Source organism: Nothobranchius furzeri, chromosome 1, assembly GCF_043380555.1.
Source record: "Nothobranchius furzeri strain GRZ-AD chromosome 1, NfurGRZ-RIMD1, whole genome shotgun sequence".
In the NCBI taxonomy this organism is placed as follows: Eukaryota; Metazoa; Chordata; class Actinopteri; order Cyprinodontiformes; family Nothobranchiidae; genus Nothobranchius; species Nothobranchius furzeri.
This window is the reverse complement of record NC_091741.1, coordinates 26,132,506-26,160,198: the sequence shown is the minus strand read 5'-3', so window position 1 is coordinate 26,160,198 and position 27,693 is coordinate 26,132,506.

Here is a 27,693-nt window from a genome sequence, read left to right as displayed (position 1 = left end):
ACTCCGCTGACTGTGTTCATGTGCAATAAAATAGATTGCAGTCAACTGCACAATTCTCTTATGTTTTTCTTTTTCTTAACTGAAATGTATTCATCACTTGTATAGGTTAAATAGCTAAACAATAACAAACCGATTAATTGAAAAAATAATCGACAGATTAATCGATTATGAAAATAATCATTAGTTGCAGCCCTAATTCCTACAAATGTCATCTTGAGTTGTTTTTTTGAAGGTCAACTTAACTGAAAAACATTTTAGAATTTTTTTTTCTGATTATAAGCACTCACTCTGAGTTTTTTATGCAGGCTGAACATGAAAATAGTCTCCTACACCTATCTCCTGCATTAGCTTCTGATAGAAGATAGAGAAATGCTTGTTTGAGAAAATCCTGACAGATCTAATCCATCTTTTCTCACGACGAGGAAAGCTGTTGTTGGTTTAGCGTCTAGGAAACCTCAGAGAACGTCTCGGCTATTAGAAGCTAACCATTAGCATCAGCAACCCCACCACACAGCAGAACTCCTTCAGGCTTGTGTTCTTTGTGGAGATAAAACATCAACATTGCAGAGCTAACAGTCAGTGGTAGAGTCACATGATTTGCCATGATTTTTGCATATTTTGCAGGTCACCCGTCTTTTCAAGGCATCTAGAGTGAAGTGCTCCCATACTCGTGAGGTTTTTGTCCGGGATTTCTCTTGTTTTGTCGCTTCTATTTTTCTTCCGTATTTCTTCTTGATCCGCCATCTCTCACAGCAAGATGAGCGTCAGTAACGTGATACGTCATGAAAACCGAGGGCACTTATTGGCTCATTTCTTCTTCTTTGGCTCCACTGGTAGATCAGTGGCTCATTACTGCCACACACTGGCGGCAATTTTAACAGATTGTAACCGATGTCAGATTGTGGTAAAAAATAGACTTTATGCGGTAAAGTATGATTATTAAACAAATAATCGATGACTAAAAAAGTTGTTAACTATTTTAATAATCGATTATAATCGATTAAATCGATTAGTTGTTTCAGCTCTAATATATATATATATATATATATATATATATATATATATATATATATAGCCATGCCCTGATGTGGGGGCTGGGGGTGCGTCGACATGATGGTCGGGACATAGAGGGGGGTTTGTGGCTAAATAAGTTTGGGAACCGCTGCTCTAGGCAATACAAATGTGGATCTGCCGTGTTTGTATTCCTGCTGTTCCCACTTTGTTTCTTCAAAAACATGCAAGTAATCCAGACCCCAGGTACTAATGCATCCCCATATTATCATGATCTGCTTTTCTTTCTCTAACATCTTGGGCGAGTTTTTCTCATTCTGAAAAGTAAAACCCAAGATCGTCTCTTAAAGCAGGCAAAAATAATGACCTAAGGAAGACACAAAACACATGTCCCATGTCTTTCTGTCCATCTGAGCTAAATCTGTGCAGAAAATGTGATTGCCTCTCTGCTCAGAGTTGGTCATTGAGTTCATTCTTGCATCAAAAATAGTTTCAGGTTAGATTTCTTTGATGCAGCAGCAGATGAAGTTGGATGAGTTTGAAAGGTTCTGCAGAACTCATGTGGCTGTATTGATCACAGTGGCTGGATGGTTCACCGTGCAGGGACATATGAGGTTGCTGGCTTTGGCCTTCATGCTGTTACATTTACCCATCTGTCTGGATCTTTTATAATACTGTTCACTATAGATGGTGAACCACTTACATATTTTGAGTGTCTCATTCTCAGATGCAGTTGAGATCAAAATTATGTCCCATGAACCATCGTTGGCTCATTAAAAAGTGGAAGTTTTTTGTTTTCACAATAAAAGCTGAGACAAAATTTTCCTTAACTTTTCTGTCTTTTTTTTTTACATTACTCACAATTTTCTTGAATGTATGGCATAAAATTTTAACTGATTTTTTTCTTTCGCTTCTCAGATGAATTACCAAGTTATGTGCTCTAAATGATTTCAGCACTTGTTTAATTCCACAATCTAATAAAGAAAATGAGGAAAGGGTTAAACAACGAGAAGGGCCAGCTCCTCCGGAGGAATCCCAAGGCATTCCCTGGCCAGCCGAGTAACATAGTCTCTCCAGCGTGTCCTGGGTCTTCTCTTGGGTCTCCTTCCAGTTGGACGTGCCCAGAAAACCTCGCCAGGGAGGCATCCAGGAGGCATCTTAACCACATGCCAGAGCCACCTCAACTGGCTCATCTCGATGTGGAGGAGCAGCGGTTCTACTCTGAGCCCCTCCCGGATGATCGAGCTTCTCACTAGGGATGAGCCGGATACTCGTTTCAGACGAGTATCCAGTACGGATAAAGCATTTTTGACCAATACGAGCATGAAACGAGTAAACCTCGTAAATATCTGTAATCGTGCTGAAGGAAAATCCTCATTGGGTAACTGACTGTCTTCACGCTCTGTGATTGGCCAGTCACATAGAGCGCCCGCCCCTCCCTACACACAAAACTCTCTAGCCGGCCGGAAGCGCAGTCCGTCCGGCTCATCCACGCACACACAGAGACAGTAACGGATCTCACTGTGATTGCTTCACTGTTGCTCACGTTTCTTCAGTTTTCCCTAGGTTTTCTTCAGCTCGCCTCTTTTTCAGTTGAATATTTAAAGTTACTTTTTTCGTAACTTACATGGTGCATTTGTCAAGACAGAGCTGACGTGCTGCATCAGTCACTCACTACCTCCGCTCCGGTCGGGTTATTTATTTTTTTAACTCCCTCTCACCCTCTATCTCTCTCAGACACACACGCCTCAATCAACATTGTTTTGTTTAACTTTGTGTGGGGCAAAATGCCAAGAACGTTAAGAAAAAAATCAGTTTAATCAAATTAAAATAAAAAAAATATACATAAAGTTGTGTCTGGTTCTAGCATTTCATATTTCCTAGTTCCTACTGTCATGCTGTGGGTAAGAGCTTTCACCCAGGACATGAAGAATCACATCAGAGGAACGGTGAGTAAAAGTAAAATGGTTTATTTACAATGAGGAACAACAGAAAAGGCAAAAACTAACTAAAGGCGCTGCTTCAGATCAGGAACAGGAGGAGACCGGAATCTACGGGAATATAAGCAGAAGGTGAGCGAGACCAGAACCAGAGAACCAGGAGATGAGTCTGTGACTGGGAAAGTTCTTACGGTCAGGAGTCGGAACCAGAGCAGAGGCGAACTGAGGAAGGTCGGACCAGAAGAGGAGTTCAGAGCGTGAGGCAGGCGGGCAGACGTGGAGAGAGGAGTCCAGAGGATCTTTAAGTGACAAGACGTGGGGACAACTCCAGGCAAGGTAGGTGATGCAGGTACAGGTTACTGGAACGGAGTTCAAAGTTACCAACATGGAAACACGGACAAGCAGGCAGGTTCAGAGGCTAGAGAACTACCCATGTGAGAGTATCAACCGGCTCTGGAGTTGAGTCGCACCGCTCCTTAAATCCTCTGTCCCTCAATTAGTCAAACTCCCAACAGGTGTGCCGTCTGCCGCGCCTACCTGCAACACAAAGAAAACAGAAAATCCACCAGTAGGTGGAGGCAAACCGTGACACCTACTGCATGAGTTCAGATGTATTAATCCATGCACTTAAATATTAATGTTCTGATTTTATTGAAACACTTGTTCTGTAATAGTTCCTTTACTACTGTGATCAAAAATATTTCATCTCAATTCTGAGGCTGCTCTGTAAATAGTTTTCAAATAAACAATACACATATCAACTTCTGATCATTCCATATCAATTTCAGACTTAAAATATTGATGTAAACCACACCCACTTCCTGTTAAACCACGCCCACTTCCGGGTTATGCCACACCCATTCAGAGTACAGATACAGATAATTTAGTTGGTTGAACAGATACAGAGTGGTGTACTCGCTCATCCCTAATATCTCACCCTATCTCTAAGGGAGAGCCCAGCCACTCTGTGGAGAAAACTCATTTCGGCCGCTTGTATCCGTGATGTCGTTCTTTCGGTCACTACCCAAAGCGTGTGACCATAGGTGAGGGAAGGAATGTAGGTTGACCGGCTCCGCTCTCACTTCATCATGTGGTACAAAAGCCTGCATCACTCCAGATGCAGCACCAATCCACCTATCAATCTAACACTCCATCTTCCCCTCACTTGAGGCAGGACGTCATCCCTGACCCGGAGGAGGCATTCTACCCTTTTACGATTCAAGACCATGTTCTCGGATTTAGAGGAGTTGATTCTCATCCCAGCTGCTTCACACTTGGCTCTGATCTATTCCAATGAAAGCTGGAAATTGTTGTCTGATGAAGCCAGCAGGACCACATCATCTGCAAAAAGCAATGCGGACCTCATTCACACTTAAAATTCATACTTAAAAATACTGCACTGGAGTACATTTGAAACTGTACCAAGACTCTTTGGAGGACATATCCACGATGCATTTACACCTGCTCAAGCAAACTGCACCAAGAGTAAATAAACCTGAGTTTGATGTAGACAATCTAAACCAGGGGTGCCCAATCCTGGTCCTGGAGGGCCGGTATCCTGCATGTTTTAGTTTGAACTCTGTTTCAACACACCTGATTTCAATCAGCAGCTAATTAACAGGCTTCGGCAGAGCCTGATGAGTTGCTGCACAGGTGATTCTACCACTGAATCAAGTCTGTTGGAGCAGAAAAACCACAAAACCTGCTGGATACCGGCTCTCCGGGACCAGGAGTGGGCACCCCTGATCTAACACTGCAGGAATAAAAAAAACAAAAAACATCTACAAGTTCAAAAATACTGATTATCATAATAGCAATTTTGGGAGATGCCATGATCCTAATTGATGGAATAAGAGAAAAAAAAACTGGGCCAAGAACAGAACTCTGTGGATCACCTACAAGTAAACTTCACAGCAAAAATAATTCTGAATGATAACTGTAAGAAAAACAATCAAAAGCAATGTGAGACATGTTCCACACTCCCCATCTTTCCTTTAGAATCATGCTAAGGTTGTGTCATCTTCTTGGGGCAAGGACGGCTGAAGACTTAAGAGTTCCCTCTGCTACGTGGGTTGCCAGTTCAACCCCAGACTCTAACCATGGCAGTTGTTGGGAGAGAAGTTCACCCTCCTTGCCTGCTGGTGATGGTTGGGGGACCAGTCGCACCAATTTTGCAGCAGCCTCATTTTTGTCAGTGTGCCCAAGGGTACCATGGCTAAAATCAGTCTCATCACCATCAGTGTGTGAATGATTGTACTGTCAGGCACCTGAGCCCCTGACTTACTAAAGCGCTATACAAATGTGCTGCGTTCTTCATCCTCTTCGATCTGCATCCTGACACGATCTAAGAGAAGTGCGACAGGATCGGGATTGGGAAGCGATGTGCTTGTCGATCCGAGTGGTAGGATTATCACGGGAATGAGCTGCTCGCATATAGACTGTGGTGACTGCACAAGAGAAGGTTTTGGGAAAACGCTGGTAAACTATTCGGCAAAAGCGCAGCAGCCTAATTAAAACTGAAGGGAGATTTCTAAGTTTGCCACAATCTAAACACCTTCTACTAGATCAAGAGATGCACAAAAGGGTCATAAACATTGAAGGTAGCTTCAAACAGAGAACAAGTCCTTGAGATTGTCCAGCATTTCTGCTGGAGTTTGTCATTCAGATGTAACAGAAGAATGTCAAAGTCTAATCAATGAAAAAGACACATAAGTGGATTATTGAATTGCAGGATTGCTGAACACAACCTGGAGGTCTCTAGCGAATGTGAGAAGGTGAGAAGAGAATGGAAGTGAATTTAAGGATTGGTGTGAGACTGAAGGAGGGGAAAGATGGAACGGAGGAGTGGGTGAGCTGTTGGGGCTCTTACTTTGTTGCAGGAGGCTCGAGGAGTTGTGAGAATCCATGGGATATTGGATGTCCTGACCTGGCCAGTGGAGGGAGTGAGGATGGATTGGCCACTGCGGACCATCCGAGAAAGCAGGAACAAGAAAGAATGAGAGATGGGGTGATGAAGGTGTGGAGAAAAGGAAAGGAGTAAGGAGAATATCAATGGCCAGACAGAGACACGTATGGATTTCTGTTCTCTCTCTTCAGAGCCTAACTTTTACTGCAGCGCAGGAGTGGATCGAATCGGGAGGGAGAGAAAAAGTGCCTGCTGAGCCTCCCCAGAGAAATCAACACTTATGCATGAAAAGCTTCTTTGACTGTTAACTTTGTTTTCCTGCTCATTGTTCAATAGGATGCACTTTTTCATGTCCTTATGTTTACAAGTTGACACAATAAAAGCAACATAAGGCAGTGACAGAAAATAATGAAAACCAAATAAATGATAAAAAATGTCTGAGCCACAGAGTACACTAATAATAAAAAAAAGGAAATTTATGAATAAGTGTGGTTATTACAAAACCCTGCCTTGCCACTATTTGCATAATTCCAATTACAGCACAATGACACAGTTCCTTCCTGATGTGATTTGTGCTGACTGTTAATACCATCAGCATAAACAAAGGAATATCAGATTGATTCTGGAGCTGGAGTTTGTCAATATCTGCATCAACACTCATATTCTGTGAAAATCCAGGAATGTAGGCAGACAGCTAGAGGTTATGGCCTTCAAAAGTGTTAGAAGTGAGCAAACAGCGATGTGTGGAAACTTCATGATCTAAAGTTCAACTGCAGCAGTTACCGTCAACATTTTCTAAAATTTTCTTTGATATTTTTTTGTAGGATAATGTATACGCCAGTAGGTCTATTAGCGCTGTTCTGATGAGTGAACATGTCATGTAAAATTTAAACATTCGTGTCTCAAGATGTCAGGATCTCTTTTGCACTGGAGTAGAGCTCAACAGAAAAGAAGAGAGTGATGGCCTTTGATCCTAAACAGTGGGATCACCTGTGAAGAGGATAATGAGTGAATCAATAGGCCAGTTGTAAAACTCAGGCTAAACTCTGCCTGCACAGCAGGGGGCATCTTACCCTCAGCCCTTCAGGCTCAGAAACAAAGCTTCGATGTATTAAATGTGTTTTCTTTTCAACTTCTGACACTGTGCACTTCTCTGTTTCAAACGTGAGACTTACCATGAAAGGCATTGAAATGAAACAACTGGGTTCATGCAACCTGCAAGGTCCCTGCTTAAGTAAATCATATTTTAAAAGACAGGTATAAAGAGCTGGGTTCAAGAAAAGCCAAAGGGTACCGACGCTCTGGCACAGCGTGTCACCTCCCGACACGCAGGTGCTCCCAGCGCGTCTGAAACAAATGCGTGGTCACGCCGCGTCATTTTTCGACGCTTGTGGTATGAGAATGTGTTGCCTTCCGACAGCCTTAAGGATGCACACAATTACGATAAAGGCTCTAAAGATAATCTTATCAGGTAATCCTACCTTGTGTGGTGTGGTAAGAGCATGCTGATCTGCTAGAAAGCATGACAGGACTGGTCATATCATAAATCCAGGCTTTGAATTATGTCAGATTGACTTGGCCTGTACTTTGGAGGAAAACAAGCAAGCTGCCTGTTTAATGTGACATTTAGCCAATCAGGAAGCAGCATACGTGTCCTCTGCCATGTTTGTTTAATTTGAAGTCACTTTTTGCCTCGTGAAACTCTTCTTAACCCATAATAATACATTTTATAATAGAACGTGATATGTAACACATCTACACTCACTAATGGCAGAGCAAATAACAGAGTTATCTGCTCTTAGCCTCATCATTCCAGGGTCCAAGACCAGTAGGGTTGCCAAATGAGAATGGTTACTGTTAGCATAACAGAACATTGTAATCCCCGTTCATTCATCCGTAAAAGTATTTTAAGTTTAAAAACAAGTTGCAGCAGGCCACACGGCATCACCAAAACTGGAATATCTGTGACTTTTTGTCACCACATGCATGGTCCCCCATGTTTAGAAAATCGTCCAGCAATTTTAAGATCTCGCTGTCTCAACCAGGCTTTTCAACACAGCAATCATTCACCCATTCACACACATTCACACTCGCTGCGAGTGCTGTTCCACAATGTAGCCACAGCAGAGAGAGGTGGGACTATCATACACACTAGAACCCACTCCATCCCTCTGAGCACTACCAGTAGCCAAGGAGGGTGAGTGTCTTGCCCAAGGCCACGACAGTCAGGGTGGGGTGAAAACACGCAACCCTCCGGTTATGGGGCGGGCGTTTAACTCCTCTGCCAAAAAATTCCTAACTGGCCAGCCACAAACTGTTACAGTGGGCCTTTGCAAGCATCAATTGTAGGATTTGATTACTTTATAACAACAAAGAAGTGTCCCTATCCTTTCTCCTTTCTAGACCTAGGATGGAATATATTTTAAAGGTGTGGACATGTTTTTATTGTTATTATTTCTGATTACAGTCACTCTGAGTTTTTCATGTACGCTGAACATGAAAATAGTCTCCTACACCTATCTCCTGTGTTAGCATCTGATAGAAAATGGACGGTGAAACTCTAGGATTTCAAAGTCCTGACAGATCTACGTCTCACAGTCAATTAACATTCATGGACTCACCCAACTTGACTCACGATGGCGGAGGTTGTTTTTGTTTTTAGCGTTCAGGAAACAGCTGAGAATGCCTCAGCAAGTAGAAGCTAAGTGTTAGCGTTAGCAGCTCCACCACACAGCAGAACTCCTTCAGGCTTGTGGAGATAAAATATTATTGTTGCAGAGCAAACTGAGTCAGTGGTAGAGCTGCATTCCTGCTACCCATTCAAGAGGTGATATGTCAAAATATGAGTAAATAAGACTCCTGACGTCTGAAGCTCTTTTCTGATGGGGTAATTGTCTAGATCCTGAAACAGATGCACCAGAGCTTTGTTTCACCAGACTATGACTTACAAGGCATTCATTCATGCAAGAGACCACTGCAGATGTATTGATTGCACGAGTGTTCCATACATTTAACAAAGTATTTTAAAAACTATTAAGCTAAGTAAGGATTTTTTTAATGCATTTATGGTGTATCCATGTGAATGGGAGACATGAAGCTTGTAAGAAATCATGTTGCTGCAGCTTATTTCACATATTGTTACTTTGTTCCATACAAACAAAAACAAATGAAGCTGTTTTTAATTGATTTGTTTTGCGTCATCCAGACACTGTGCCCATTAGTTTTGACTTCCTGTTAAATCATTAATGCATGAGAAAAAATGTAAATGACAGTAAGGAAAAATACAAGTTTAGAGAAGAACTGCAGACAGCCTCAAATGTTCTTTCCCTGTATTTTGATTTGTAAATGACGTGGACGCTTTTGCTACCCAGTGGCAGAGTGTGGGTGTTTCAGCATTCTCTGTTAGGATCGTTTGGAAGGGAGAGTAAAAAACATCCATAGCACAGTCTAAATTAAAAACTTACAGAGAGTTTAAGGGTGAGGTCGAACCACTGCAACCACAATAAACTAAGTCACCACATTCAGGCAATGTCATCCAAATTAGGCTGGTACCATTCAACGTTTAGCAGATACATTTTAGTTCTCAACCTGTATCGACCTACAATAATAGGTTTTATAATAGAATGTGATATGTACTGTAATATGTCTGCACTCTATGGCAGAGCAATGTTATCATTAACCTCATCATTCAGCAGTTCTTAATGTTTATATATATATATATATATATATATATATATATATATATATATATATATATATATATATATTCAAAGAAGGAGCTGAGATACAAGACAAAGCTCAGGTAACTCTATGTCCAATTAACAATTTGAATTTGCTGTAAAAAAGACAAGAAACCAGAAACAAGTCATTCTCAAAGTACAGTTCACACCATGATTGTTGAGAAAAGCTTTGGATGTGGAAGAGTCATGAGAAAATTAATTGCACTAATACAGCGTCCAAGGAGTCTCCACTTCATTATTTTCGGTAAGTAAAATTATATTTATGTATTTTAGGTCACTGCCGAGCTGAGCTTAGATTTTAACATGTACTGTTTAACCATGAAATGTAAATGTAATAGGGTAAAACCCAGTGGCAGCTTGCCGGTAGAGGGCGATAGGGCACTGCCCTCCCAGTTTCCCCACTGTTTTTAATTTTTATTTAAAAAAATCAATAAACAAAATTAACAATAATCACATTCTAAGTTAATTGTGTGTTTTGTAACAAAAATAAATCATATATATATATATATATATATATATGTTGGTCTCTGCCGGTCTCTGCCGATATCTGCCGGTCTCTGCCGAGCGGTGGAGGCTGTGTGCTGTTTTTCAATCGCCCAAACAGGACGAGACCAGCTGTCCAATTGCTGACAAGGAAATCAAAGGGTAGGAATGGGAATGTATCCAATCAGCGTCGACGTTGTTTCAGAACGTTTCAGAAGCGTGATGGGCGATAGAGCTACCGCCAAGGCTTTCGTTGGTGTTCGGTAGAACTCGGAGAGTCTCGACTCCAGCACGTTTTTGGTCGTGACTCGTGACGCATATGGAGCAGACGTAGACATGGACGCCAGTGAGCCTACAACCAGGATACCGGATCTCAGCAGTCACTGAATTCAGTTTGGTCTCTTCTCCAGTATCCGTTCGAGAGGAGAACTATGGTGGAAAAACTTAATGTCAAAGAGCTTGGACCAGATCAGCCCGACGTAAAGATAAGCCAGCAGGAGAAGGAGAAGGGTAAACTGTACACACACGCTTCTCCCAAAATTGGTACACCAGGAAGCAGTGGCTAGCTGGATGCAATCACGCTAATGCGTAATTTTGCTTTCCGTGTTTGTTATTCAAAACGGCTGGGATCCACAGAAGGTAGATGTGGAACTTGTGTCTCATTGGGGACCCCATTCATTCTCTGACTGAGGAATGCAGCGCATCAGTGCAGCAGCCAACAAAGAAACGGAGGACGTTTGGACAGGGAGAACAGCAGCTGGGTGCAGAGGTAAGCTGTACATTACATTTCTGTAAACAAGACAATCAGAATCAGAAATCCTTGGTTGTCCCACAAACCGGGACATTTGTTTAATAACATGTACATTGTTTAATGTGCAATAACTGTAAAAACTCATTTCAACACACATACCTATTATACATATTTAATCATGTAAATGTGTATTTCAAGTAAATTTGAACATACATCAATCTGATTCCATTTTACTTGTTACACTTCTGCTGCAGCAAACAAATTTCCCAGCTTTTGGGACAATAAAACATTTCTGATTCTCAATGAGATGTTTTTACATTTGAAGTAAAAACATCTCATTGAGAACCAGAAATGTTTTATTGTCCCAAAAAGTGGGAAATATGACATTTGTAAGAGGATACTGATGACATTATTTCCTATGAAAGTGTTTCCACTTTCCATAAGTCCTAACAGTGTAAATTTCTGGCATTTTGTCTAAGTAGTGTTTACTACCATTACTGTAACAGTGACCTGCTCATAATTTTTTGTGTTCACTCAAATGTTGAAATTAAACAAAATGTTTTTGTTACTTGCCTCTTGCATTGCCTATTTACCATTTATGGTCGTGTTATTGTGTGTGCAATTTAATGCAGTATTTTTCAACCTTGGTCCGCAAGGCAGTGTGCCAATAGTCAGACACACCTGGATTAATCAGTTTGTCCAATGATGTAAGACAGGAAATAAAAGAGCTGTGCTTAATTCAGGAAATAGTGAAGTTGTGCACAAAGCTCAGAAAGCACAAGTTTGTTTAAAAAAAAATAGCACAGCCCAATCCAAAAATATTTTTCACCAGCCGCCACTGGGTAAAACCCAGTGCATTTAACATAATGCTGCACTTTAGAAAATGGGTTGAAATATAACATGTTGGTGGAGCTGGGTTCCCACTATTGGTATGGTCCCCTCTCCTCAGCAGCAGCTCGGCGCACCTCTGACCACAGCGGTGCCTGTCTGCTGTGCGGCTGCCGGCGTGTGGAGGTCTCGGAGACCTCTGTGTTCCACCCGGTTTTACCCAGCGGTCAGCCCGGCGTATCTCTGACTCAGAAGCTCTGGTGTTGTGCACAGTTAACTCCGGCTATAGCTAGGTAGCTACCTCCTTTAGCTTAGCTCCCACCTCCACGTTAGCTTTGGGTTAGCTAGTAGCTACATCGCTTCAGTTCAACAGGTGTCGTCAGTTGATCCCAGCCTTACAGCCCCACCCTCAGCTCCACCTCTTTTCTCTTTTTTGGAATGGGCTTGACGGAACCTGTGACACGGTCAAAATGGCGGTGGTGGCCACCTCCCATTTTGGCACAAAAACTTATAATTGAAGCTTATAGAAATGAATTGTCCAGTATATATGTCGATAGTTACATTTCATTGGAAAAGGTTTCATTAAATTGAGCTAAGACAGTGTGATATGGACCAGTTGTTTATAAAGGCTGAACATGGCAAAGTGTGAGCAGGCAATCAGAAATAAGGCGCTGAGGAGGATGTTGGTGAGGAGTTTTAAAACCACTGGAGTAGAGCAGCTGCACCTCCCAAGTCTGCTGTAGTGATCCAGGCATTCATCCTGTTTACGTCCCTCTGAGCAGGTCCCACTGGGAGGAAACCGTAAAGACCTACGGCATTTATACACTCACCAGTCACTTTATTAAGTATATGTGTTCAGTTGAAATTCGCACTAAAATGTTTGTCAGCTAATCCGGACAGAAACTCAATCAAAAGGTGGCAAATAATTTTCTATGTTAAAACTAACCATCAAAATGAACAAGAAAGGAGATCTGAAAGGGACGTTTTATGCAAATCTAATTTTTTGCATCCTTTATTGTTGCTACGTGGGTCTCTACTGCCTCCATAAACACTCCAAACATAAATAAAAGCCATCTATCCTTTTCAGATAGTTTGGTTTCAGAAAACATGGGATTCTACAAGCCATTTGAAAATGTTCCTTATTGTGATGTCACAAAAAATACAATTAGCATAGAACTCTGCCTCACCTGTGGACACTTAAGCCAGGTTCACACTGTGCAACTTTTTCACTTGTGGCATTCAGCTCCATCTCAAATCAAAGCTCACGAGTCATATTCTAACGTCGTACGTGTGGTAGCAACACATCAGACCTAAAAATATGCCAAAAATAGTAGTTTTACCACAACACGTCTGAACTTCAAGTCCAAAAACCCAGAAGACCAGCAGACTGCTGTGTTTTTATAGGGAGCCTAAGTCACTTCTGCATCATGGGTCTCCGGAAGAATAAAAAAATAAATGCAAGTCAACGGGGCTAAAAATGCTATTTTCTAATTCTGCATGTTATGTGCCATGGATTTCACACATGATGTCCATGAATTTTAAAGACACATTTTGATACCAAGAACGTGCTTACTTTCAAACAGGGGGAAACAATATTTTAGGTTTTGTGTGAAAATAAGTTCAGGACTACAAATGCGCTCCATGAAAGTGATGTCATCGAACCAGACACAGAGAAAACTGAGGGGAAAATGGCTGTAAGTTCAGCAAACTTCCCACAGGAGGAAAGAACCACCATAAATATGGCAATTTGGTAAGTAGCAGCTACTTTGGGGAGAGGGGATTATGTGGTGACGTCACATATGCGACGTGCCAATTTCTAGTTTGTAGTCATGCTAATTACGAACTTTTACAAGCTATTAAATCTCAAATTACGTGACTGGCGTGGTCGAAACATCCATCATTACTTTTCATTTAAATTGCAGCACAACACGTGTGATCCAGGGCGTAAGGCAAAGCGGATTAGAAAATAACGTTTTTAGCCCCGTTGACTGGCTTTCATTTTTTTATTCTTCCGGAGACCCATGATGCGGAAGTGACTTAGGCTTCCTTTAGATGTATTTTTTCTCAACCCTTATTAGCAAAAAATGAACAAAAACAAACATTATTGATGTAAATAAGTAATGAAATTGTATTTCTATAGCACTTATCACAGACATAGAATCACAAAGTGCTTCACATAGATCAAAACAAAATAAAACATAGTCATAAAATCATAATGATCTCAAGACAGAAATAGATTAACATCAGAAAAAATGAAGTCATAAAATTATAAAATCAGAATGTATGTTGTCCATCTGGCTTGCCGTAGAAGACACGCAGGAGTTGGAAGGAAGGAAGGAAGGAAGGAAGGAAGGAAGGAAGGAAGGAAGGAAGGAAGGAAGGAAGGAAGGAAGGAAGGAAGGAAGGAAGGAAGGAAGGAAGGAAGGAAGGAAGGAAGGAAGGAAGGAAGGAAGGAAGGAAGGAAGGAAGGAAGGAAGGAAGGAAGGAAGGAAGGAAGATGAAAGAAAGAAAGTAAAAACTATTTATTTTTGGGGATCCATTTTATTTTACATAAGCATGACAAACACTCTTTCTTGACAATTTTCATTATTGTGTGCGGAGAAAAGTGTAACCATAAAACGAAACGACTTTTGCTCATACCAAAAATTATGGGGAGCCGTGTTAACACATGCGCTTTGTGAGCGGTTCTGGAACTTTTGGGTCGCAGCGCTGCTTCAACAGTGTAATACCCAGTGACAAGCAAAATATCAAACATGTTTGATATTCGTGCAACCACACGATTGCTAATCGAGAGCTGGTCGTGAGGTGTTAATAGCTACACAACGCAAAACTAGCCCCAACCTCAGAGATTCTCGTACAATGGAAAAATGAGCTAAAAACAGTCCAAAAGTCACACAGTGTATGCGTGGCTTTAGGGAGGCTCCTGTTCTGGATGTGGAGGAGCAGCAGCTCTACTCCGAGCCCCTCCCAGATATCCAAGCTTATCAGCTCATTGCAGCCAATCACAGTGGATGGGCATGGCCAGAAGCAGCTTATTTGCATTAAGGTGACGGAGGCCTGAAACGGCTCATTCTGGAAGGTGCTGAAACTGTCACAAACAAAACTGGTGGGATTTTATTTGAAGTGAGAGATTTAGTGAAAAGAAATTCATCAACATGTTTTATGAGACACTTTGTGACTTCTGTCTGCATAAAGTGCTGTATAAATACATTTCTTCTTCTTTTACACAGAAATAATAATTATTATATATAAAAATAATATTGCTTTTTTTAAGTGTAACATTTCCCTTTTAACTCAGCCTTCTGTCACTAAGGGTTTACAGAGAATTAACAGACTGATGTGTGACAAAGACAAGAGAAGCTCAGATAACCACTGGTTCCTACCGAGGTCTGCAGGACAGCATCTCTGAACCACAACATGCCACAGATGGACTCCAGCAGCACCTTCAGATTGTCGGGTCAGAATCTGGTGTCACCAGCATTCAACCATGGATCCGTACTGACTTGTATCAGTGGTCCAGCTGCAGATCTTAATCCAGTCAAAAACCTTTAGTGCTGGGAGAAACATGATCGCATCACGGATGCAACTGTGTGACGCTATCATATCAGCATTGAACAGATCCTCTGAGGAATGTTTCTCACAACTTGTTAAACCTATTCCAACAAGATTTAATGCTGTTCTGAAGGCTGAACGCCGTCTAGCTCGGTACAAGCAGGTGTATGTAAATAAACATCCACTGAGCGTATATATTCTCCTTATTCTGTGAACACCTTCGGACCCCCAGGAGGAGCTGGAGAGACTTGATGTCAGGGTTTCCCTTCGGGACCTGTTACTTCTAAAACTGGACCTTGGATAAGCAGCAGAAAATGAATGGATGGACGTTTGTACTGTGTCTACAGCAGAGAAAACTACAGGAATGGAGATGATATTTTCCTGAATTGTTCTTTAATATTAAAGATTTAAATCCTGAATCACATAATCTAATATTTCATCACATGCAAATAATTTTAAGAATGCCATAAAAACCCCTTAACTAATTAAAAATGTTCCACATTTGTTGCCTGATTTTTATATTTTCTAATCTAAACTATCTGTCCAGCGCAGATACGTACTTTTTCTTACCAAATACTTTCCATGTCTAGCCCACACTGAATACTGCCTACACATTATATCTTACTTCCAATGGCTAATGAAATGAATGCACACATAATGATGAAAGCACAACATAAAAATGAGAAGCACATTTAAAAAGGAAGGACCTCCATTTCTGATTTTGATCATTTATGTATGCATGACCTATCAAACAGCATGGCGTCCATGTGAACCATGCTGTCACACTCCTCACCAGCATCCTGTCCAACATTTGCATGTGACCTCACATCATTTCTAAATTAATCTATTTCAATAAAAAACATGAAACTGCTTTAAACAGAAAACGCGTTGAAAAATAGAGCCACGGCTGATCAGCTGTTGTAACTACCTTCCATCAAACCATTGTTTGTTTGCATTCAATTATCCATTCAAACAGAATATAACCCAGCGGACCAATCTGAGGAACACGTTTTATCATTGCACCGTAACTTTCATCATCAAGCCCAAATCACTCCCAAGCTGCTCGCTGCAAACAGCAAATCCAATACAATCATTTGCTCCGACTGTTATCAGCACAAGGTCAGTGAGGGGGTGGAAGCACAGCCCACCATTTGACCCGTGTTATACTGAAAAACTAATGTATTCATTTTAGCTGTTGGACATTTTAGAAAACATCTTCGTGCAATCTTACGTGATCACGTGGGTGACTTGATGCTAATGCGGTCTGCGTGCCGTTCACAGCCAAAGCTGTGAACGGCACGCAGACCACAGAAGATTTATAGAACAGAAGATTTACTGTGTTAGGCTCCTAATTACCAACAAATAAGAGGAGGAAGGGGATTCTAATGCAGCGCACGAATATAGTTCAGGTGTTTATGAGGCTGTATATGCTGCTGCAAACATGTCTTTTTGTTTAGAAAATAAAGCTCAAAGCACGCTGTGAAGCACAGTGACTGTGAGAGAAATGTAGGGTGGTTGCTCACGGTTTTGCTATTTCATCATTTCATCCGTCTGATATTTCTCTCATTTGCAGTTTTGTCTCGTGTGGCTCCAAAACTCCAAAGGGAAAGGTGTTAAGTTGTATTTTTCATGTATGCTTATATTTGGTTGTTATTTCCAATTGAGTGGGATTTTTTTCTTAGTGCATTTTATATGTAGGTGAAAATAAAAGTTGACTTCTAGTACATTTTTCTGTTTATGCTCATAAGAAACCCATCAAAAAATATGAAGGGCCACTAGGGATGTGATGTCGCTGTCACTAAATTTCATAAAAACAGCTAAAAGCTCTTATACACACTTGAAAAAACCCTTTCATACCCATATGGCATAAGGTCCTATACATACAAACAGGAAAGATTACAGATGTGTAAACCTTTTACACACATGTGAAACCAAAATCTTTTCACACACGCATGAAAACGTCTTGTACAAACATGTAAAATCCCCTCATAACCCCAAACACTTAACCATCTTGGGATTTTTATCTTCAGAGGTGCTGTATGAAAACTCCTTTCTTCTTCTTCTTCACTGGTAATGAAAGGAAGGGATCACACAGGAAATGACACTTTATGTGTTGTACACACACTTAAAGGAGACATATTTAGCAAAACTCGCATTTGCATCCTTTTGTATGATGTGGGTCTCTACTAACACTCTAAACATGAAAAAACCTGTCCATCCGTTTTGTCAGTGTTTATTTTTAGGAATTATGTACCTAAAACAAGCTGTTTCAAAAGGTCCCTGATTGTGATGTCACAAACGGGGAAAGGATTATAGCACCACCTGTCACATAGAAACATTCATGTTTATGTTTATTTATTTAGCAGACACTTTTATCCAAAGCGACTTACATTTTATAACCTATAGGGCGTGTTGTGATCTGTGGAGAAACCGGAGTACCCAGAGGAAACCCACGCATGCACGGGGAGAACACGCTACTCCACGCAGAAAGGCAGCAGCCGAGTTTCGAACCTGCGACCTTTGTGCTGCGAGGCAACAGTGCTAACCGCTGCTCCCCCAGCAGCAACATTTGTTGCTGCTGGGGGAGCAGCGGCTCTACACCTACTCCTCCATGATATTGGAGCTTCTCAGCTTATAGTACCCTGAAAGGTTTGTATTCTTAAATGGAAATTAGGCAGTTCTGGCTTGATTTTAGCACCCTCCTAGTGTCCGTTTGTCTCCTCTCTGTGTGTCTGTCTTTTTAGCTCCTTAATCTAACAGCTGAAACGTCTCCCCAGCCTTCCACGGTGTCTACAGGAGTGGTTCATCACATAATTAAACAAATCAGCTGTGTGATCTAAAACATGTGGGAAATGTGCTGGAAGCAGACTGCAGCGCCACGTATGTCAGCTCGATTTTTTCTAAGCCCCAACAGAGCGGCCCACAGTCTGAAGCTGCAAGTGTTATATTCTGGCCACAGGGGGCGATAGGAGCTGGGTGGCCTTTCATTAACCCTGTAGGGTCATTTTAGCACATACTGGCTCAACAAAATGATTTAGAAATGTGAAAAGTTGCAAAGTATCCCTTCAAAATGACAGAGCCCTGAAATGGCTCATTCTGGAAGGTACTGAAACCGGGTTTTTTCAACACAAATGCCTGCTCAGCAACCAGCAGGACAGTTTACAAATGCTGCAGCTGTACTTCAGACTATATTGGCTTCAGCAGGGACAATCACAACACTGTCAAATGTGACGTGAAGGTTTCCGTATGTGTGTGTTAAAGGTTTTCACTTGCGAGGTTTTTACACGTGTATAAAAGAGGTTTTCATATTTGAATGTTTTCCATGTGTTTATAGAAGCTGTTCACAAATATGTATGTTCATGAACAGCAGTTCAGATTAATGTGCCCCCTCGTGTAAACTATCAGCAAACTGTGGGTATGTTTTCATAATCTTCACATAGAAATTGTGTCTGGTAAAAACATATTTAACTGATGTTAATATTTCACAGCCTCGCCCCCTCTGTAAAGGCCATTGTACAGAAGAAAAGACACGAGCCGAGGAGAGGGGAGACATCGGGTTGGTTATATATTCAGGACAAAGCCTCGCTCTAATCCACATACACTCCAGCTCCGTCCCCCGTGTGTGCCCTGCCCTTAAGAAGACAAACAATAGATATCCTTCACTCACCTCCAGATCACCTCTTTCAACACATTATCCTTCATCTGCTCATTCTATTTTCATATACTCATGCATTTGTTTGTTTTCATGTAGATCAGAGTCTTCAAAAAAAGAAAAAAAATGTGTTTTACAATATAAGCTTCATGCAAAAGAAGGAGGAGGAGAAAAACACGGAGGCGCTGGATCATTTTTTGTTTGTGTAAGAGGGATTTTTCTGTTAAGCCCAATTTAACAGTCAGTGAGTTTAAGCAAAGGTGCAGCGCACTTTCTATTCCGCAGCATAAACACTCGATATATGCTAAGCCTCATTCTCTTGGTGTGCATAATGCTGCCTGGATCTCACCGGGCTGCCGTGGACCTGCACACACGACCCCATCCTCCTTACTGCCTCTGCCAATAGCTGCCAAGCTAAATCAATATGTCAATTCACATTGCAAATGTTGGGTCTTGACTTTGCAAGGTAATGTCTGCTTGTCTCTGCAATTTTGCTTTGTGCGCAGAAGAAAGAGCTGTTCCTTCGCTCTCCCACAGACAATGGGTGATCAAATCCGTGCCATCGTGAGGATGCACTATTTTTTTCTGACCCCAAATAGGACAGAGGCTCTAAATCATGGACCATGTGCTGTGCACAAAACATGTTTACCTTCATGGGATTGAACCCACTGAGTTGCTGATTGGATAGAAAGAGAAGATCAAGTGCCATCCATCCTTCTGTCTCTGTAAATTTCTCTTTCTTCTGCAGCTCCTAGAAAAAAGGGGCTTCAGGCTCATTTTAAATGGAGACCAAAGCCCGGGGGGGGGGGGGGGGGGCACAGAGCTGTATCCAGGTATCATCCCAAGGCCCTTCAGTGTTTAAGGAAGGAGTTGAGAGGAGTGGGAGGGGAACGCCGAGGAGAAGACCTGGAGCTCTGCACTAAGAGCCCAGAGACACCCCCTCCCCCCATCTCTCAGAGAGATCAGCTCCACTCTGAAAACTCTATCTACACTTAATACCGTCTCACAGGGACGCACACCCACACACGCACATGCGAATGTGAGCACTCCAACACATGTGCAGCTGAATAATTCATCCACACAATGAGTGCGTATTGTACCTAATCACAACAGCTGCAGGAACACTCAAATCCTCGGTGGTAGGACTTGTTCTGATAAGTTAAGAAGACCAGCTAACTGATAGTTTTCACACTTAAAACTGTTTTTGCATTATGCACCAGCTCTGCTCTTGTCCCAGCTGAGTTGGATGTGCGATCACTCGCCGAGAGCGCACGTAGAATCAACGGGGTCTTTTTGCAGAACATGTGATCTTCTCCCCGAGGAGAAGAAAGTGTGTGACTGACGAGCAAAGCTGGAAACAAGAGCGATGTTGCCCTACCTCGTTATTTGAATATGCATGAGATTTTTAGATGGCTGCCTCTTCATCTGTCACAGCCTGGGTCCGTATCTGAAAATAAACAGCATACAAAAAACTTTAAAGCCCACTCAGTTTTCATTTTCAATCATCAAGCACAAGGGCTGAAAAGGCTTATTTGGTCTGTCTGTTCAAGCAAAGTTTCACGAATAAAGGGCACGAGGGAGACACCAAATAACCCTGTCAGACACCGGCGGTGTCTGAAACCCATCAAGGTTACCGTCTCTCCGGGGATTGTTTGTCACACTCACTCTCGCCGTCTTGTTCTGGTTTGATCCCAGCTTTGCCCTCAACAGCTTTTTGGATGATCAGTGATTTAGCTGCAAAAAGGTGACTCATGAATAATAATATGTTCTCAAGTGCAATAAATTAATTCTTTGGCTTCGTATCTATGCTGGGCTCTCGGAGTGAACACAGCCTTGACAAGGTTCCAGTTTTACATGAAATCATCACAGAGGAAAGCTACGTTGCAATGTTTTCATCTACTTCCAACGGCACTGACCGCTACTGCAATGTTAATTCAATTAAAGACATTAAAATACTCAGCCTTTAAAATGCATATCTCTGAGTCATCTACAGACCCTTGGTCTCCACCTCCCCTATACTTTATTTAGCTGTTTAGCATCTTTTCAAATTCAAAAATACTTTATTAATCCCAGAGGGAAATGAGAGTTTTGTCGTGGGTCAGGGTGTCTGTAGTAGTCACGCTTGTATTTGGAGTTTATCTCTCGTCTCGTTTTTGTTTTTCACTCACTCACTTCTTCCTGTTCTCTTGTTCATCATTTTACCCTCAGATTTCCACATTTGGACTCCGTTTACTCACCTCCCTATGTCACGCTGTGAGTTGGGGGGAGGTTAGGACCCAAGATGCAGACCCAGGATGATACAAGGCAGGAGTAGTGAAAACGTAAAAATCTTTTATTTAGGGCTGGAAGCCAAAAACCAAAAATCCAAAAATTCAAGAATCAAAACCTGGGAATATCCTAAAACACAAGAGACCTAGAGAAATTCCAAATACCAAGAGGGGGGAGTGACAACGCTGACACTAACAATGGACCAACAACCACACAGAGACGCAGACAGGGTTATGTACACAAGGGCTGGGTGATTAGGAAATTATGCACAGGTGAGACAGAGGAGGAGCACAATGGAGTGGGGAGGAAACCAGACCAAAAATGGGGAAGGGAGCAAAATGAACTAGAGAGAGAATACTGACTAGATAAAACACTTAACAGAAGACTAATGATGAAAGGTGTCTAAGGAAAAACGTAAGGGAAACCTAGAGAGCCTGGAGGAGGTTGGGGACACACAGGGACGCTGAAACCTGGGGGGAAACACCTAAGGGGAAAAAAACCTGGAGTGGCCTGGGGAACACAAGGAAGCACATGAGGAGGAATGCAGACAAGGAGACACATGAGGAACACAATGAGACACATAAGGGAAACCTAGAGAGGGATGGAGAACACAAGGAGACACATGAGGGAGACGCAGGACGCAGACCATGACACCCTATCTTGTAATTTTTCTAGCTCTTTGCCAAATTGTTCCAGGTAACTTTTCAATCATTCCAGGTTTATTTCCTTTGTACAATTTTATTTCTTTATTTATTTTGCTATGTACTCTTTCAGTGGATTTTACTGTTGGGTTGTGTTGCTGCCAAATCAACCTTTTATTGCATTTATATTTTGATTTTCCTCCATTTTGGTGTCTGTACTTGAGGTCTTTTCCGCACACCAGCAGGATCTGTTTAGTTATTCATGTAGATCCATCAGAGAACAAATCACATGGAAATTCGAATTTCACTATTATACGTGAATTTCACTATTATACGTGAATTTCACTATTATACGTGAATTTCACTATTATACGTGAGAGTAATTAGATTTAAATTTGCAGCTATGTGATTTTAAGTCCAGAAAGTTCCTGTTGTTAAAAAGTGAAAAGAGCATTCTGTGGGCAGGAGAGACCCAGATAGATTTTCTGGTTAACCCCTTTACGAGACACTCACTGAAATACTTGACCAGCTGCTTGTGGAAATTTATCATAGACTCATTGGCCTAGGAAATGAAATGAACCACTTCTTAAAGTAACAGTGTGTATTTTCCCTGTCAATAGGGGGCAAAATAACAAGAACATCAGGTTCCCTTTCATCACTCTCAACGAGTGAAGAGGTAAATGTGTAAAAAAAAAGTTCATTAATGCTGAAAGTTTTATAACCATTTGTTACAAATCAGTAAATGCATACTATCCTCACGGGCTTCCGTAGAGGAAATATGGCATCCAATGTGGTGTCACCCTGAAACTTAGACCCGCTCCTGTGTATTTTAGACCTGATTTTTATGGTTATATGTTATGAAACTGCCAATATTTTTCAACAAATGGGCATCTTTTAATTCATTTACAACATTTCAACTGATATTTCCAGAGATTAACGGTGAAAACTGTCAATTTAAGGCAACTTGAAATATTACAAAAGTATGCAATATATAGACTGTTTAGAAGCAAAACATAGGAAATGAGATTGCGACAAGATTTTTCACACTTAAATAATGTTTAAATGGACTCTAGAGTTCAAAACCTCATTTTTTGAGGTTGTTGAATATAGGCAGCTTGGGGTGTTTAATGTAGCATAAAGTCTGTGCCGTCTTCGAACTTTGAATGTTTGTTCTGAGAAAAGTTGGTTTAACACTGTTACGGATCCTGGGCTCCCGCACCTTGTATGGCCCGGTCCTGTTCCCTCTCTGCTGTTCAGGACCTTGGACTGGTCCTCCATCAGGCTGGCCTCCGCCTCGGCCCGCCCACTCTGCATCAGCTGCGGACAATCTACCGCTGATGAGAAGCTCTTAAAAGATTCCTGTTTCAGTTTCTCAGCGGGAGAAACACAGATTAAACCTCTGTCTTTCTCTCCTCGATTAGCTCGGCTTTGTGATTCGGATTGACTTGGTTTGACTTCAGCTAACAGTAAATAGTATCCTTGGTTCGTTTGGAAGATCTGTTTGATTCTGCCCCAGTGAGGCCGTTTGTTTTCGTTTTCAGCTTTATAGCTCGCTTTAAGTTGTGTTTGTAATAATATTGATAGCCGTCGAGATTTGGTTTTTAGTTAGTTCCGGCTCTTTGTTTTTCGTTTCCAGATCTATAGTTATTGTCGTGTTTTTTTCTCCGAGACCGTTTGTCCCAGGTGTTTTGAGTTATCTCCAGTTTCTCCTTCGTGTGTTTTGTTTAAGTACATTCATTTTGAACTTTTCCAGTCTAGGACTGTGTATTTTGGGTTGAATTCTGCTAAATAAAACCCTTTTATTTACTCTCACCCCTCCTTTCTCTGCATCAGTTTTTATGTTACCCCTTGCCACAACGCTTAACACCTAGGGTTTGTAACAAACACACCATAAGCTAAGCTAAGCAAGCTAAGCACACCACCTTACATTTGCATGTCCCAAGCCACTTCAATGTTGGTGATTTATAAATGTTGGTCACAGTTGTAGCGTTAGGAAGCTTATAATGGTCTGCCCTTAACAGCTGCCCCTTCACACAGTAACATCGCCAAGGTCGGACGCTTGGTTCACTATGTTTACATTCCAGAAGAGACAGAAGAACAGAAGAAGAACGCTTTTCATTAATTACTCAAAGTACTTTATTTGTGATAAGCTAATCAAAGCATTTGTTGATCATTAATAATCAGGTGAATGATCTGTGAAATAAAGATGTCATGAGTTATGTGTTTAAATGAATAAACAGGGCTGCGCCAGACACACTGATTTGCATTACCATGGAAACGCATGACACATTGTTTTCAACCAATCAGAACTTTCGTCTGTGGTAGAGCGAATCTGGTTTGTTATGACTAGGCTACCACGATGCTTCAGAAGCTGATGACATGAGCCGCCATATTGCCACGTATCGTAGATGGAGTCTCCCGTGTAGATCAGGAATTGCCAGGTCCTAAGACCTCGGTTGTACTGGAGCTGGTTGAAACAGCGGTCACAGCACACAACGCCCGTCTGAGGATCACTCCGGTAGTAGTCGGCAGGCGTCAGCAAGTTCACTCTTATTTTGAAGGAACGTTGTCTCGTTGGTACAAACGACGGAAATCTCCAGCTTGAACAGTTTTCAGCTTAAAACAGGAAATACAGCTGGCCAGCCTGTATTCCTCTTTGCGGTGATGGATTGAGAGCTGGTTGAAAACAATGTTGAGAGTATGATGTAACTCCTTGGAGCTCGGATCGAACAGAGCTGATGTCAACGTGGAACTGAACATAAAATGGCGTTGCCTTCTTTTATATCTCCCAGTTGTTTATGAATCTTAGTAAACCGGATTGGACTACTTTCATAAACAAACCAGATTCTGCCCTACCACAGGCGAAAGTTCTGATTGGTTGAAAATAATGTGTCATGCGTTTCCATGGTAATGTATATCAGTCTGTCTGGCGCAGTCCTGTTTATTCATTTAAACACATAACTCATGACATCTTTATTTCACAGATCATTCACCTGATTATTAATGATCCACAAATGCTTTGATTAGCTTATCACAAATAAAGTACTTTGAGTAATTAATGAAAAGCGTTCTTCTTCTGTTCTTCTGTCTCTTCTCCTGGAATGTAAACATACTGAACCAAGCGTCCGACCTTGGCGATGTTACTGTGTGAAGGGGCAGCTGTTAAGGGCAGACCATTATAAGCTTCCTAACGCTACACAGTAATGCTAACAGCAGAACAATGCTTGGCTAAACAAGTCTGAGCTGCTAATGCCCTTGTTGTACGGGAGGAAAACAACTCCTCTAAACCTCTGCTCAATTGTCTTCGTAACGTCAAAGAGAGGCTGGCCGACAACTTCCTCCATCTGAGACTCTAAAACTGAGGTAATTATTTTCAGTCATGATAGAGTGGCTCTGCCACCTGACCTCCACTCTCTCCTCTCATGTGACCTAGACAGTTTCCAACACTGGAGTAAAAATGGACACGGTCTTAAATGTGGACACTCACGTTAATAGCACAGTTAAATCCTGTTTCAGGATTTAAGGCCAAATTTGGCCTGCGGTCTGTTTTTAATATATATATATATATATATATATATATATATATATATATATATATATATATATATATATATATATATATATATACATATATATATATATATATATATATATATATATATATACATATATATATATATATATATATATATATATATATATATATATGTATATATATAAATTAAAACCAGCCCACTTGCCCATTTTTCAACAGACTACAAATCCCATAGTGCTTTGCAGCGTTAGCGCATCAGTCAAAGTGCCTCCTTCTTTCTGTTTACAATCATTAGCATCACTGATACTAGAATCAGCAGTTGTATTTGAAAATATAGTCCTCTAAGCGCAGTTTTTCAGCAATTTGCCAACTTTGAAGCCCAGAGATTGAGATTTCAACCGCTCAGTATTCCGTCCGCGACTGGCATGAAAAGCTCACCAGCCAACTTCCAGATGGAGCTGATTGAACTCCATTTTAGCGAGACGCTCAAGTCAGAGTATAGCTCTATGGCTGCTGCAGTTTTTATCTCTCCTCCCCGACAAACCGGCCCAACCCCGGCCTTAGCTGCTCAGGTTCTCGCAGCATGTTCAGCAGCACAAACCTATGTGAGCAACTGTTGTCTGTGATGAAGATGAGCAAAACAACACAGGAGTCTCACTGATGAACTTCTTCCTCGGCTCTGAGCCAACCCCAGAGATGCAGGCGTCTGGCTGGTGAGCATCACAGTAAATCAGAGTGGAGCAAACTGAGCTTGAATTATGTTGTTTTGATTAACATTTTCTGCTCCAAAGCATGAAAGTAGCTGATGAGATATTTTCATGTAAGAGAATTGTTATTTTTTTGGTTTTTGTTGTTGGCCTGTAAAAAAAGATTAAACTTACTCTAAAAGGGGAACTGGAAAGGCTACAGGTAGAGGAATAGAATAGAAAATCCCTTTATTGTCCCTCAGTGGGAAAGCTTTGGTGTCATAGCAGCAATAACACTCATTACAGGAGCATAAAAGGAGAGTACAAATAAGAATAAGGAGTAAACAACAAGAAAACAGAAAAACTTTAAACATTCAATAGGTTCAAAATTCAAAAATGCTGAATATAAACAAATTTTAAAGAATAAAGAGTAAAAAAATACTGAGACATAAGTTACCTAAACCTTTTATTTTCTTATTTTTTACTCTAATTTGTCATCTTTCATCAGTTTATGAAATTGTATCTTTTTATGACTTTATTTTTTCTGATGTTAATCTATTTCTGTTTAGAGATCATTATGATTTTATGACTTTGTTTTATTTTGTTTTGATCTATGTGAAGCACTTTTTGTGATTCTATGTCTGTGATGAGTGCTATATAATTAACATTTACTTACTTACTAACAGCTGATGTGTTTTATTCAAATTTTAACTGGCTTGTGTGTAATTTGGTGATACCAGATTCAGTGTTTATGCAAAAATAAGTTTGTTTCCAAATGAAAATGGTCAACTCCTCTCTGAGTGTGTTGCTCCACTGCTTCCACCTTCCTTGGGCCCTCAGGTTAGCAGATCAGCTCCTCATTGCTTCTACGCCACGTTTTAAGACCCCATATGTGCAACCAAACTCTGGAACTCTCCGCCTCTTCAGGTCACTCGGTTTCCAGGATGTACTGGGAATTATCAGACTATGAATGCCAGATAGATCTTCAGCTTGTGGTCCATGTGCCTTCATCCCTCGCTCGTCCACACACTCCAGTACCCCCCTCACCTACTTCAGTGACATCAGCTGGGCAGAGACTTAGTTTGTGCCCCACCACCACCATCACACACACACACACACACACACACACACACACACACACACACACACACACACACACACACACACACACACACACACACACACACACACACACACACACACACACACACACACAAATATTCATGTCTTGGCCTTGGGGTTGAATTTGGTCATTTGTCAGGGCTCCAGTGTCATTGTGAGCCCCAACAAAGTTTCATATGCTTTATAGAGGCTCAAAGAGCCATTTCTAATTGTAAAGGAATAAAGTAAAAAAAAAAAACTTTCCAGGACACCTTTAATGACACTTTCTCCAGCTGTCTGCAACCCGTGTTGTGTAAGGTACTCTTAAAGATTTTCTTTGTCTAAAATCCTTAATTTTCTGACTGAACGTCCAGAATGATGAGAAAAAAAGTAAATAACTTTTCCTGTAATGCTATTGATTTGTTAGTATCTAAATGTCTTGCATTCAGAGGTAAATCTCTCTATCAAATGCAGACTTCACAGTCAAAGTAACTTTACACCATTCAGTTCCTGACAGTGCAGTCACAGCCACGGGGATCTGATACCACATGCACAGATATTTGATGTGAATCGTGTACAGAAGCCCTTCAGTCTGCTGTC